General features: G+C 44.4%; 1 pseudogene; it reads right to left on the reverse strand.

Moving 5' to 3' along the window:
• Positions 1 to 534: 534 nt before the first annotated feature.
• On the reverse strand, positions 535 to 11,031 carry LOC136571826 (N-glycosylase/DNA lyase-like; annotated as a pseudogene).
• Positions 11,032 to 11,595: the final 564 nt, after the last annotated feature.

Raw genomic sequence — 11,595 nt, forward strand, 5'->3', positions numbered from 1 at the left:
CAACATGTTTGTAGATTAAAGAAAATAAATAGATGTCAACTTTATGCACCTGTAGACAATTTTTCTCATTGGAGGATACAGCGAAGACCTTATGGTATAGCTCCTGCCACTAGGAGGCAGACACTAAGCAAAAAAGGAGGTAACTCCTCCTACCAGCTATATTCCTCCTGTGGCCACTAAGCTAAATCAGTTTTAGCTTAGTATCCATAGGAGGCAGACCTTCCTGCTGCAGGTCCTCCAAATCCTGGAATTCCTTGGACTTTTAGGGTTAGCAGGGTGACAGAACTCCACTGAGGAGGGACATCCAGGTTGCTCTAACTCCCCTGCTGATTCCCTGCCTCTGAAAGGCAAGGTGACACAGAGAAGCCCTAACTTCTTTGTGACCCGCCAGCGAAGATCGTCTTGCTTAAGATTCCTGGGATCCCCTCATTTTTGTCTTGGCTCAAAAGACTGCATCAAAAATGCCACTAAAACTCCACCTCAAACCGCCACAAAAATTGTATATGTGATTGAAGTCTTATAAGCAAATGAAACTTACTCCTTGAGCCCATCCAGCGTAGGGACCCCAAATACTGCAAAAATAATCTCCTGAAAAGCAAGAAATATGAAAAGACATATTAGATAGTTACAGAATTACTTAGGCTGAAAATAAGAAACACACTTCTTTCAAGTTCAATCTTTCTCAGATCAATCATACATCACTGAATGTCAGAGAGCAGCTTAGGGTACTTTTCCACTGGACGACTATGCTTTCACACAGAAGTGACGATTGAGTGAATAGAGACAGAGCGCAGAAAAGATTTCTTCCCGACGCTGACCCACCTCCGTTCACTGAGAAGAGGAAGTTGTTCAAAGATGAAAGGCTGCCTGTTTATACTGAGCGAGAAGTCATTTACTAGTGGCTTCAATGAGCTAAAATGAAGTGACTGGTGACTAAATTTATGAACAGATGCCCATGGCATAAAATAAAACAAAAGAAAGGATTCTCCCCTCTCTTCGCCCTCAGAAAAAAGTGTGTAACGACCTCCGCGACAACCCGGGCTCTGCTGACGGCGGAAGCCAGGTGACTGCTGCATTTAAACAGAGCCAACTGCTTGTTCTCCTGGCATCAACGCTCACATCCTGGGCACCAAGATGCCAGGAGCTTGGAACAAAGACATTGTAGTCTCTGGCTGCAGCGGTCAACTGGCTTCCACTGTCAGCAAAGACTGACAGTATCAACAACCGACAACTCACTTCTTAATCTTCTCTATTTATCTGCAAACACCATACAAATATCTTTTCCTCCTGCATTCAAGATGTGGTTTTACAAGAGATTTATAGAAACAATATTACACTCGGTCTCTCTTTTTATAAATTACAAAATCTTATGTTTTTGCAGCTGCTACTTGGCACTAAATCAATGTCCTTGAGAGGTCAGCTTGCCAACCAACTACCCTCTGTGCCATGTACCTCACTCCTATCTGCATTGCCCAAAAAATTGGAAATGGACATGAAAGACATAAATCTTCCCAACAATTCTTGAATGTTCATACCAATTTCCCGGTAAACCCGCTCTGTGAGAGTCTTGTTGCCATGACCGAGCTGAGGTAAATAGTCTCTTTTTGCAATCTGCCATACATGAGTGTCCACAGGTACCGCCCCCGGTTTATCTAGAGCCATCAAACAAACACAATCTGCAACCTAAAAAAATATACCAAATTCAAATAGAAGCATGTATTCTGGAACTAACAGTGCAGTCTGAACAACTGCGAGATCCATCATTATAGTACCTTAAGGCCGAATGCCAGCGGACGGATTATCGCTGCAGAATTCGTGGTAAGCCACCTGCCGCGAATTCTGCAGCAATGCCAATCCATAGACATGCTGTGGTAAACGATTCTCCCCTGTCTACGAGGGAAATCAACTGCGATTTTCTGCTTGCAGGGTAGAATCGCAGTATGTTCTATTCTGTGCAGAAAAAAAAAAAATAGCACGGACGGCTCCTATTGCAGTGAGCACTGAGGAAGTACAGCAAGAATCCGTGTCACAGCGCAGAGCGTCATGTACTGCACTGTGCATGCGTGCCAGATGAGACAGTTCCGGTGGGTTCGGTGAGGTGGGTATAGGGTCTTTGGTGGGCGCCGGGTATTATTCCGCTGCGATATTTTGCAGTCAGAATCTGACCTGGCTGTGGGCATCAGGCCTAATATTACTGTAATCTACTACTGATGGCAATTCCAGTCTTTTCAGCTACTTAGTAGGTTACAATAATAATCTTTATTTATATAGTGCCAACACATTTCGTGTAACCACGGTTACATGTAGTAACCAGTTGATGGAGACACTAGGCGTGAGAGTTCTGCTCCAACGAGCTTACATACTACAGATAATAAGGGGATACGGAAGGTAAAGGGGCTGGAGATGTGCACGGTATGGAGGGGTGGAGAGTGTGGGATGCTATACACATAGACAATGGTCAGACAATACGTGTGGGGGCTGAATCAGTAGGACTGCAGGGGCGGTGTGATGGCGGCTAGCAGGAACTGCAGTCGGTAGGACAGGGAGCATGTTATCAGGTGGATTACAGAGAGGTTTGGTTTAGGGAATATGGCATGCCTCCCTGAAGAGGTGCGTTTTTAAAGCACGCCTGCAGTTTTGTGTGTCAGTGATTGCCCGGTTAGTAATAATATGTGCAGTTAAGGGCTAACTTCATCATGAACATTTTGCTAAAGCTGCTCATGCATAGTAGATATGTTTCTACCAATTCTGATGGAATCCCCACTAGATCAAATGTCCCCAAACATTTGGATTGCATTTGGGGAACAGACTGAAGTTAACAAAGTAACACAATTTTAGTTCAAACAAGAACCATTTTTATTACTTGTGCTGAATGGTCATAGCTTCTAAAGTGAAAATATCACACCCACTTTGCCTCCTACCCCCGGCAGGGCACATAAAGCAGACTTTGCTTCCTCATAGGGAACCAGTCGAAGGGTGTCCAACCAATCACTATCTTGCTTCTGTAAAATTGACCTGGCACTCTCACTGACAAACTTTGCTCTGTAACCGAAACCCAAATCTCGTAACTTTGCCTCAGTGTCATCAGCTGCAACAAAAACACAAGAAAACCTCATACATTTGGATTTACTATAACCACGACCATTTGTATTTGCATCGAAACACATGGCTAGAGGAAACAGCTTAACTAATTTAGTAGAGTATAGGACATTTGGCTGAGTATATATAAAAGTACTCTAGCATCTTACACCTATCTGGCACACTAGGAGTCATTTATATCTTGGCATATGCAAATAAGAATAATGAGTAACGGCCCCCTTCCACGAGACAAATGTCGGGCAAACGATGCCTGACACTTGTCCCCGTACATACTCGCTCCCATGCTACTGCACAGTAGCAAGTATCGTTGGCTCACAGCGAGGCAGCAGAAGGAGATTACTCTCCTTGCTCTCCCCCGCCCCTCTCCGTTAACTGAACACAGCGGACGTTCAATACTGAATGGCTGGTATCTACACTGAACGACCAGCGTTCAGCTCATCGTCCATCACTTATTCTGCATGGACGATGAGCTGAACGATGATCATTCAGTGTAAATAGCAGCTGTTCATTATGTTATGTGAATGGAAAAAGGCAGGGGGAAGAGCGAGGAGATAAATTTCCTGCAGCCTCTCCGCCCACCTGCTGGCTGCTCTGTCAGCCAGCGATACTTGCTCCTGTGTGATAGCACGGGAGCGAGTGTATGCGGGGACGAGTGTCGGGCATAGTTTGCTCGACATTCGTCCTGTGTAAATGGGCTTTAACCGTGTAGACTATTAATGTTCAGTAAGCAATAATGCTTGAAAGAATACAGCCGATTGGGCAGAGTAGCCTTCAGTCAGCACTGGTACACTGTTGTCACCAACAGGGATGTACTGAATATTCAGAACAAACATATTCGCTCCAAGCAGCTTATTTATGGGAGTGCAACATCTACAGCAAACTTAGAATATTATTAGGCTCATGAAATCCATTTTTACCAAAAATTGTCACAACACTCTATAGGGAAAGCCGCCTGCACACGGGCGGAAATCCCGCAGCGGGATTTCCGCCACTGAAAGCCTGCATAGGAGTGCATTACAATACGCACTCCTATGCAGGCGGCCGCGGTTTGGCCACGCGAAATCTCGCGCGGCAAACAAACCGCAGCATGTCCTATTTTTGTGCGGGGCTTGCAGAGCCTCGCACAGAAACGTCACTCACCCGGCCGCCGACTCCGGTCGGCGCATGCGCCGGCTGCCTGGCAGCCGGCACAAGAAAGAGGCGGGGCTGCCGGGCGCGGGTGAGTACGCGCTCGTCTCTGCAGGCGCTCGGGTCCCGCGGCGAGAATTCTCGCCGCCGGATCCGACCCGCTCGTCTGCAGGCGGACGAAGTTTGTTGTGATTTGAGGCACAATATAAGGTAAACGATAACAGAAAACAACCCAACATTATCTTATGGTAAATAGGTTTATTGACGGCAGTATCACACTAAATTGCAGTACGTTACAAATGGTATATAGTAGTATAAAATTTGTATATTTCAATACACAAATATGCAATCCATATACTAAAATTATACACAAATATACCAAAAATCCCATTAGAAAATACCTTTTAGCCCCCTAGCGATACGCATACATCTGTATACACGCACAATGCCACTTCCTCATATTGAGAGACCTGTTTATCACCAAGGGGCCTAAAGGCCTATTTAGACACAACGATAATCACTCAAAAGATGTTGCTCAAGCGACTTTTGAGCGATCATCGGTGTCATTTACAGCGCAAGATGAGCGATCACCTTGCGCTGTTAGCGGAGGATGCAGAAGATAAGCGGGGTGTCCCTGCTTGCCTTCTGCATACAGCTGTTCCCCCGCTCCAGTGCCCGGCTGTCATACAGCCCAGCGCTGGGAGTGGAGGATGCAGAAGATAAGTGGGTTGTCCCTGCTTGTCTTCTGCATCCAGAGGTTTTCGGCTCGGAGAGCCTGGTAGTTATACAGCCGGGCGCTCCGTGCCAGGTATGGAGAACAGAGCTGGTCTTCATACCGAGCCTGTTAATAGGGGCCTGAAACAATAGTATCAGCTGTATCCTGCTGTGAATCCCTGATAAGGCTAATCATCGTCTTTCTGATGAGCGACAGCTTAACGAAATCTGCACGATGGGCGAACATTTTGAGCAGCTTTTGAGCGAATTTTGAGCGATAATCGTCGTGTCTAAATGGGCATTTAGGCTTGGTCTTGGCTTAGCCTAAAGCCAGCATGGAGTTCCCATACTTGGAAGAGCCAGGGCTTACCTGTCTACTGGCAGCAGGGCTCCTGCTCTAAAGGCCCAGGTGCAGAGAAACTTCTGACCCTGCCGTTTAACTCCTTACATGCTGTGATAAACAGCAATCACACCATGAAAGTGGTTGACAGGGAAAGGGATTCCCCCTGTCACTCATCAGCACCCAGAAATGCGATTATCAGGTGTTGTCAAAAGTATATTACACTGCACTAAATAAGCATCTAAAAAAGTGGAAAAGTTAGTTTAATTGCAAAAAAACCCATTTAATTACAAAAAGACCTTTAATATTAACAAAAAAAACATATAAGGTATCAACTTTTTTAAAGTCTCACATTTCTTTAATGTTTGTAAAAAAATCTTACCCCACCCAAGCCTCCTTTTCTAGACAGTTTATAAAAGTGGAGTAAGAAGCGTAGAAAAGCAACAATTTTCAACGTTTTTGAGCAACACACTACTTGTGTAAAAATTCTGTGACTTTCTGATGATTGCAAACTACGGAAGACTTTGATACATTTGTCATTTGCCAAGTGGATTCTAAATGACTGATATTTCTTTTTTTAAGTGCTCATTTGTGAGTGTAAAGACTCTTTAACATGTTAAAGCTGTTTTGCACTAGGTTATTTCTAATCATTTGTATATCTGCCTGAGATGTAACTGCATGCCGAGTTTTGCAGCAAAGAGCAATTCCTTCTAGGTGCTTGATTTTTTTTTTGTATGCTTAGCCAGTCAAATGAAAACTGCCATGTTACCTGCCTGCCAGTGCCTGGAGTGTGGGGAATGAATAGTACTCCACCGTGTCAAGTTGGCATAGCCTTCTTCCCAGAGCAGTGCACAATCGCTCAATCATTCCAGTGATGCGAGAGATGTGGTTGTTGGAGGTACAGATGAAAGAAAAAAGGCATTCTACAGGATCCTGACGCAAAACTCGAATTCCTGGAAGACAGACAAATGGCAATTACAGATTATATGTATGTAAATACGCAGACACACACTGAAATTAACATTTTAGTTAGTTAAAGGGTATTTTCTCAATTCAATACTACATTTTTCTGTAATTCGGGAGAGGTACTCTTTCTCCTTGTGGAGGAGGACATGCAGGCACAAGGAGACTAATAGGTCATGCAATGCTCCTCTGGGAAATTTGGTATGCAAATGGAGAATGGTATAATGTCTCAGCAGCATCACTTATTAGAAGGCAGCTTCCCTAGAAGTCTATGTACAAAATGCTAACAGGCCTTGTAACATGACTGGGAATTTAAGTTAGCCCACATACCAAATTTCTCAGTTATAAATAGAGTGAGAGGTCCCTAATAACGTTTTCTGCATTTATGGCTGGATGACACAGGTAAAAAATGTAGGGTTTTATATTATGTATATTACCTGAAAATTCCTAAGCTACTTTCAGAAAGTTCTGGTCAGACGCTCCCCATAAACTGTAGAGCTCACTGAGACTAACGTGCAACTGGAAGTAATCCTGCAGGATGTCACCGTCTTTTGTACAATCTGTACGTAGAGAGCCATCATCTCCGGCTACCTCCTCATTCTCCTGCTTTATGGTGTCTTTTTTCCGCTTTATTGATTCTGGGACAGTATGGGGCAGCTTTCGTTTTGCCAACCTCTTCTGAGTGCTCTTTTCCAACCGACTTTCCATTGTCCCTGGGCTGGGATACACTGCGTACCACAAGTGGCCACCTTTCTGAGTCCACACACGTCCATGTAATACCCCTGTCCAGTACCCGGGACTGCTTTCTCTCCACCTAAATGTTTCATGGCAGAAAAAAAACCTGTAATTTAGAATTTTTCAATATGCACTGATACAACAAACGCTATACGTATGGTTATCTACAGCAGGCCTCATTTATGTGAATGGTGTATAAAATTTGGAGATGTGCAGAATTTAGTTAGTTCACAACTTTTCTGTCTACAATAGGCACAAGTGTACTGATTGTTATGAAAAGCTATAAAGGCCCATTTACAAGGAGCGATGATCGCTCAGACAGCAGTTTGAGTGACAGCTTTGAGCGATCATTTTGCATAAACTATTAAGTAGCCACTCAGCTACTTAATAGCTATTTAGTGTGTAAATGAAGCCTTTAGCTGAATGCAGTTAATAGCCAGAGGGCACTTATCTGAGCTCAGATCCTTTGTTCTCCATCAGGAAACCATGTTATCAGCACTCCCCCGTGGAGAACTGCTGCTAAGGCTGAATTGATCCATCATATGTGGCTCTGCCGAGCTCTCGCAGCTGCTGTGTAAGTCCCACGCCTGTACTATGAAGATACATCGGCGCATGCACTCTCTACATGGTATGCGGGGACGCGCTGTTGTGGTCTCGCGGCCGCTGATGCAAAATCCCGCGTCTGCGTTATGCAGACATATCGGCTCATATGATGTCTGAGAAGGACGTAATGACGTTACCATCCACGTGACGCGTTGCCGTTTATGCGACGTGTGACGTAGCGATCTATCTCCTAATGCATTCTCATGACGACCACCCCCAAGAAGGAGGTATGTCGGCATATGCATCTCTGATTGGTGGACTATGTGGAATGGAGGGCGGCACTGGACCATACTCGTCATGATGTTTGTATGAAGCTAATAGATTTCACCTGAGAAGGGGAGGATTATTTGTGATGTGTATATGTTTCATTGGCTGTTACTCTTTGTCTTGTACTATTTATATGTGGGTGTTACCACTCTGTAATTAAGCTTGAGAAAGGCCAAGATGGCCGAAACGTTGCTTGTCTTTTTGTGTGTGATGGAGGAAAAACTACCTACAATTTTGCACCTTCAATGCTGCTGAAGTCTTCCTTCTTCGTGTCTAAAGATTCGGGGGCCGGCGGAGGGGAGATCTTTCTCTCCCGCTCCCCGCCGCAACTCACCTGTCACCGGCGCCGGCCCCCGAATCTTTAGAGACGAGCGGGAAGATACTTGGCTAAGGCACTACTCGCTCGAGTAATGTGCGTTAGCGAGTATACTCGCTCATCTCTACTCTCTATACGTCTATCCAGCATACTTTCATATCCATACATTCCACATATCCTCGTATTTTGGCAAGTAATTAGAATGAATTGCCATCAATTTCCCCATCCAGGCATGCAATGTCAGTAAGTCTTGAAGGTTTTCTAATGTCGGGGTCAACTGTTTTTTTCCAATGTTTGGCAATTAGGTAAGATGCAGACATAAAAATATGTCCTATCATCTTTCTAAGTGGGTTGTGTATCCCTTCTAAATGTAAGAGCTGGAGGGCACTTTTGTACAGAAATGTCGGGCGCGCGCATGGGCAGAAGGTGACGTGAGGTCTTGGAAGGACCATACCGCCAGGGGACATCATGGAGGATGAGGGTGAGTATTTTCAACTTCTTCCATGGATCTGATCCATGAGGGGAGGTGAAATTTTAGCTTATTTTACTTTTTACAACTTTTTCATGATCGCCGTTATCCATTGGATAGCGGCGATCACGGAGCCCGGCAACATCTCCTGCCTCCCGACTACCTTCAGTAGCCGGAAAACAGGAGATTTCAAATGCCCCATGGCGATCTGGTTATCTGCGCATGCGTCGCCATTTTAACTAAGGCGCACATGCGCAGAAGAAGTCGGAGGGTCCGTTCCAGCCCAGATCGTCGCCGGACATCACGCAGGATGGAGGTGAGTAGTTTTAGCCTCCCTCATGGGTACATTCTGTGAGGGGAGCTGAAACTTTAACTTTTTATTTACCTTATTGCGATCGGCGCCATCCATCGGATAGCACCGATTGCATTGCCGGGTGGGGGCTCCCATGATTGCTCCATGTTGTCAGCTACCCCCTGGAACCGACAACATGGAGCTGTCACGTCCACAGCCCATGGGGCTTTAATCCTCAGAAGATGCATGTTTTTACATCCTCTAGGATTAAAGCCCACTTAGCTAGGATGTAAAAACACTATGGGGCCGTCACTAAGGGGTAAAAGCCTGCAGATTTGTTTTGCTGACCTTTTAGCACAGAAAACAAGTCGCAGCATGCTCCATTGCAGTGCGGTTCCCACGGTAAAGCAGGAGTTTAACCCCTTCATGACATGGCGTATTTTGGGCTTAAGGACGCAACAATTTTTGGCGGATTTTCTTCTCCGTTTATCAAAAGCCATAACTTTTTTATTTTTCCGTCGACGCGGCCGTATGAGGGCTTGTTTTTTGCGTGGCGAACTGTAGTTTTTATCGATGCCAATTTTGGGTACATAGACTATATTGTAAATTTTTTTTTTTTTAATGATAGAGAGAGAAAACGCATCAATTCTGCCATAGATTTTTTTTTTTTTTTTTACACCGTTAATCATGCAGCATAAATGAGACTTTCCATTTTTTCTGCAGACCGGTACGGTTACAACGATACCAAAATTCTAACATTTTTTTTAGGTTTTCCCACTTTTCTGCAATAAAAACCCTTTTTTTGGAAATCTTTTTTCTATTCTAAATTGCTGCATTCAAAGTCCCGTAACTTTTTTATTTTTTGATGTACAGAGCTCTATGAGGGCTTATTTTTTGCGAGACGAGCTGTAAATTTTATTGGTTTTTGGCGTACATACGACTTTTTTGATCACTTTTATTGCTTTTTAGTGAGGCAAAATGCTAAAAATGAGCATTTTGCCTCAGTTTTTTAGCGTTTTTTTTTTAGCGTTTTTTTTTTCCGTGCACAGTCAAAAGCATGTGCAACTTATTGTACGCATCGTTACGGACGCGACAATACCAAATATGTGGGGTTTTATTTTTTTTTTACCTTTTTTTATGCTAATCTGAGAAAAAGCATAAAAAATGTTTTTTTTACTTTTTTTTAACTTTTTTTAAATTCATTTTTTAAATCTTTCTTTTTTTTACACTGTTTGTGTCCCTCTGAGGGACTTTAACCACTGCCCTGATGATCGCTGTCATAAGGCATGGCAGAGCTACTGCTCTCCCATGCCTTATCGCTCATACAGCGATCTCAGGCATAGGCAATACAGGATGCCAGTGTCTGGCGTCCTGTTGCCATGGTGACAGGCCGGGCTCTCGCGATGACATCGCTCCCTCTGTGAACTCTTTCCCTGCCGCGATCTACTTAGATCGCGGCAGGGAAGGGGTTAACAGTGGCGGGCGCATCTCCGATGTCCCCCCGCTGTGGCAGCGAGACGCCGGCTGTGACTGACAGCCGGCTCCCGCTGCGGGATAGCGCTGGATCATATGTGATCCAGCGCTATCTCCAGGACGTAAGTTTACGCCCTGTTGCGGGAAGTACCAGGCTGCCAGGACGTAAACTTACGCCCTGCAGCGGGAAGGGGTTAAAAAAAATCTCCACTGCACATGTGCGATGGCCGGCGCTCCTGCACACATCTGCAGTGAAGAAAATTGAAGATCCGGACAGACACACAGAAGACCCGAACGGGTAAGCAGGGTCGGATTCCGCTCCGAGGACATGAGGCCTAATGTGTTCCGGAAAAAGTAAGGGTGCTAAAATGAGGCTGCGGGAGATAAGCTACAGAGTTTTCCAGTCACGAATTTGCAAGAAGTTTGCAGTCACAAAGGGGGACAAACGTAGTACATTTACTTGTTATCAGGAATATGTTACACTTATAAAAGAAACAAAAAATACACCAAAACCAAACCAACTGAAAGGACTGACCACCTGCCAGAACATAATCCAGGCGGAGCTCAGAGAGATGGCATGGCATGGAGCGCCAGAGATGCGGGCAGATTGTCAGAGACGATAAATGTTTCATCCTGTAAGAATGACAAACAGACGTTAGTGTGATGTTATCTGCGTATCCAGTCATACACCGACTACTGCACTGCTATATGAACGTGCTAGAGATAAAGATCACTAATTAGAATCCATTTATGGGAACGTTCACACCTAGTGGAAAGTCTGCATCATTTCCGTATCATTCTTGGTGCAGATCTGCAGCGGACTTTACCCCTTCTATGGAAAGGGTGAAATCCGCACCGTTTCCGTAACGTTGGTGTAAATCTGCAGCTGCGTCTGAACGCACCCTATGGAATATTTTTGTTAAAGGGAAAAAAATAATTCTCTTTTAACCCCTTAATGATGCAGCGCCTTTTTTTTCTACTTTTGTTTCTTCCTCCCCCCTTTTAAAAAATTGTATCTCCCTTATTTGTCCATGTATGAGGGCTTGTTTTTTGCGGGACGAGTTGTATTTTTCAATGGTGCTATTTAATGTACCTTATAAGGTACTGAAAAATGTTTAAAAAATTCTAAGTGGAGTAAAATTTAAAAAAAACAAACAAAAAAACCCACGTCATTCCGCCATCTTTCAGTGCATCCT

Source organism: Eleutherodactylus coqui, chromosome 6, assembly GCF_035609145.1.
Source record: "Eleutherodactylus coqui strain aEleCoq1 chromosome 6, aEleCoq1.hap1, whole genome shotgun sequence".
Taxonomy (NCBI): domain Eukaryota; kingdom Metazoa; phylum Chordata; class Amphibia; order Anura; family Eleutherodactylidae; genus Eleutherodactylus; species Eleutherodactylus coqui.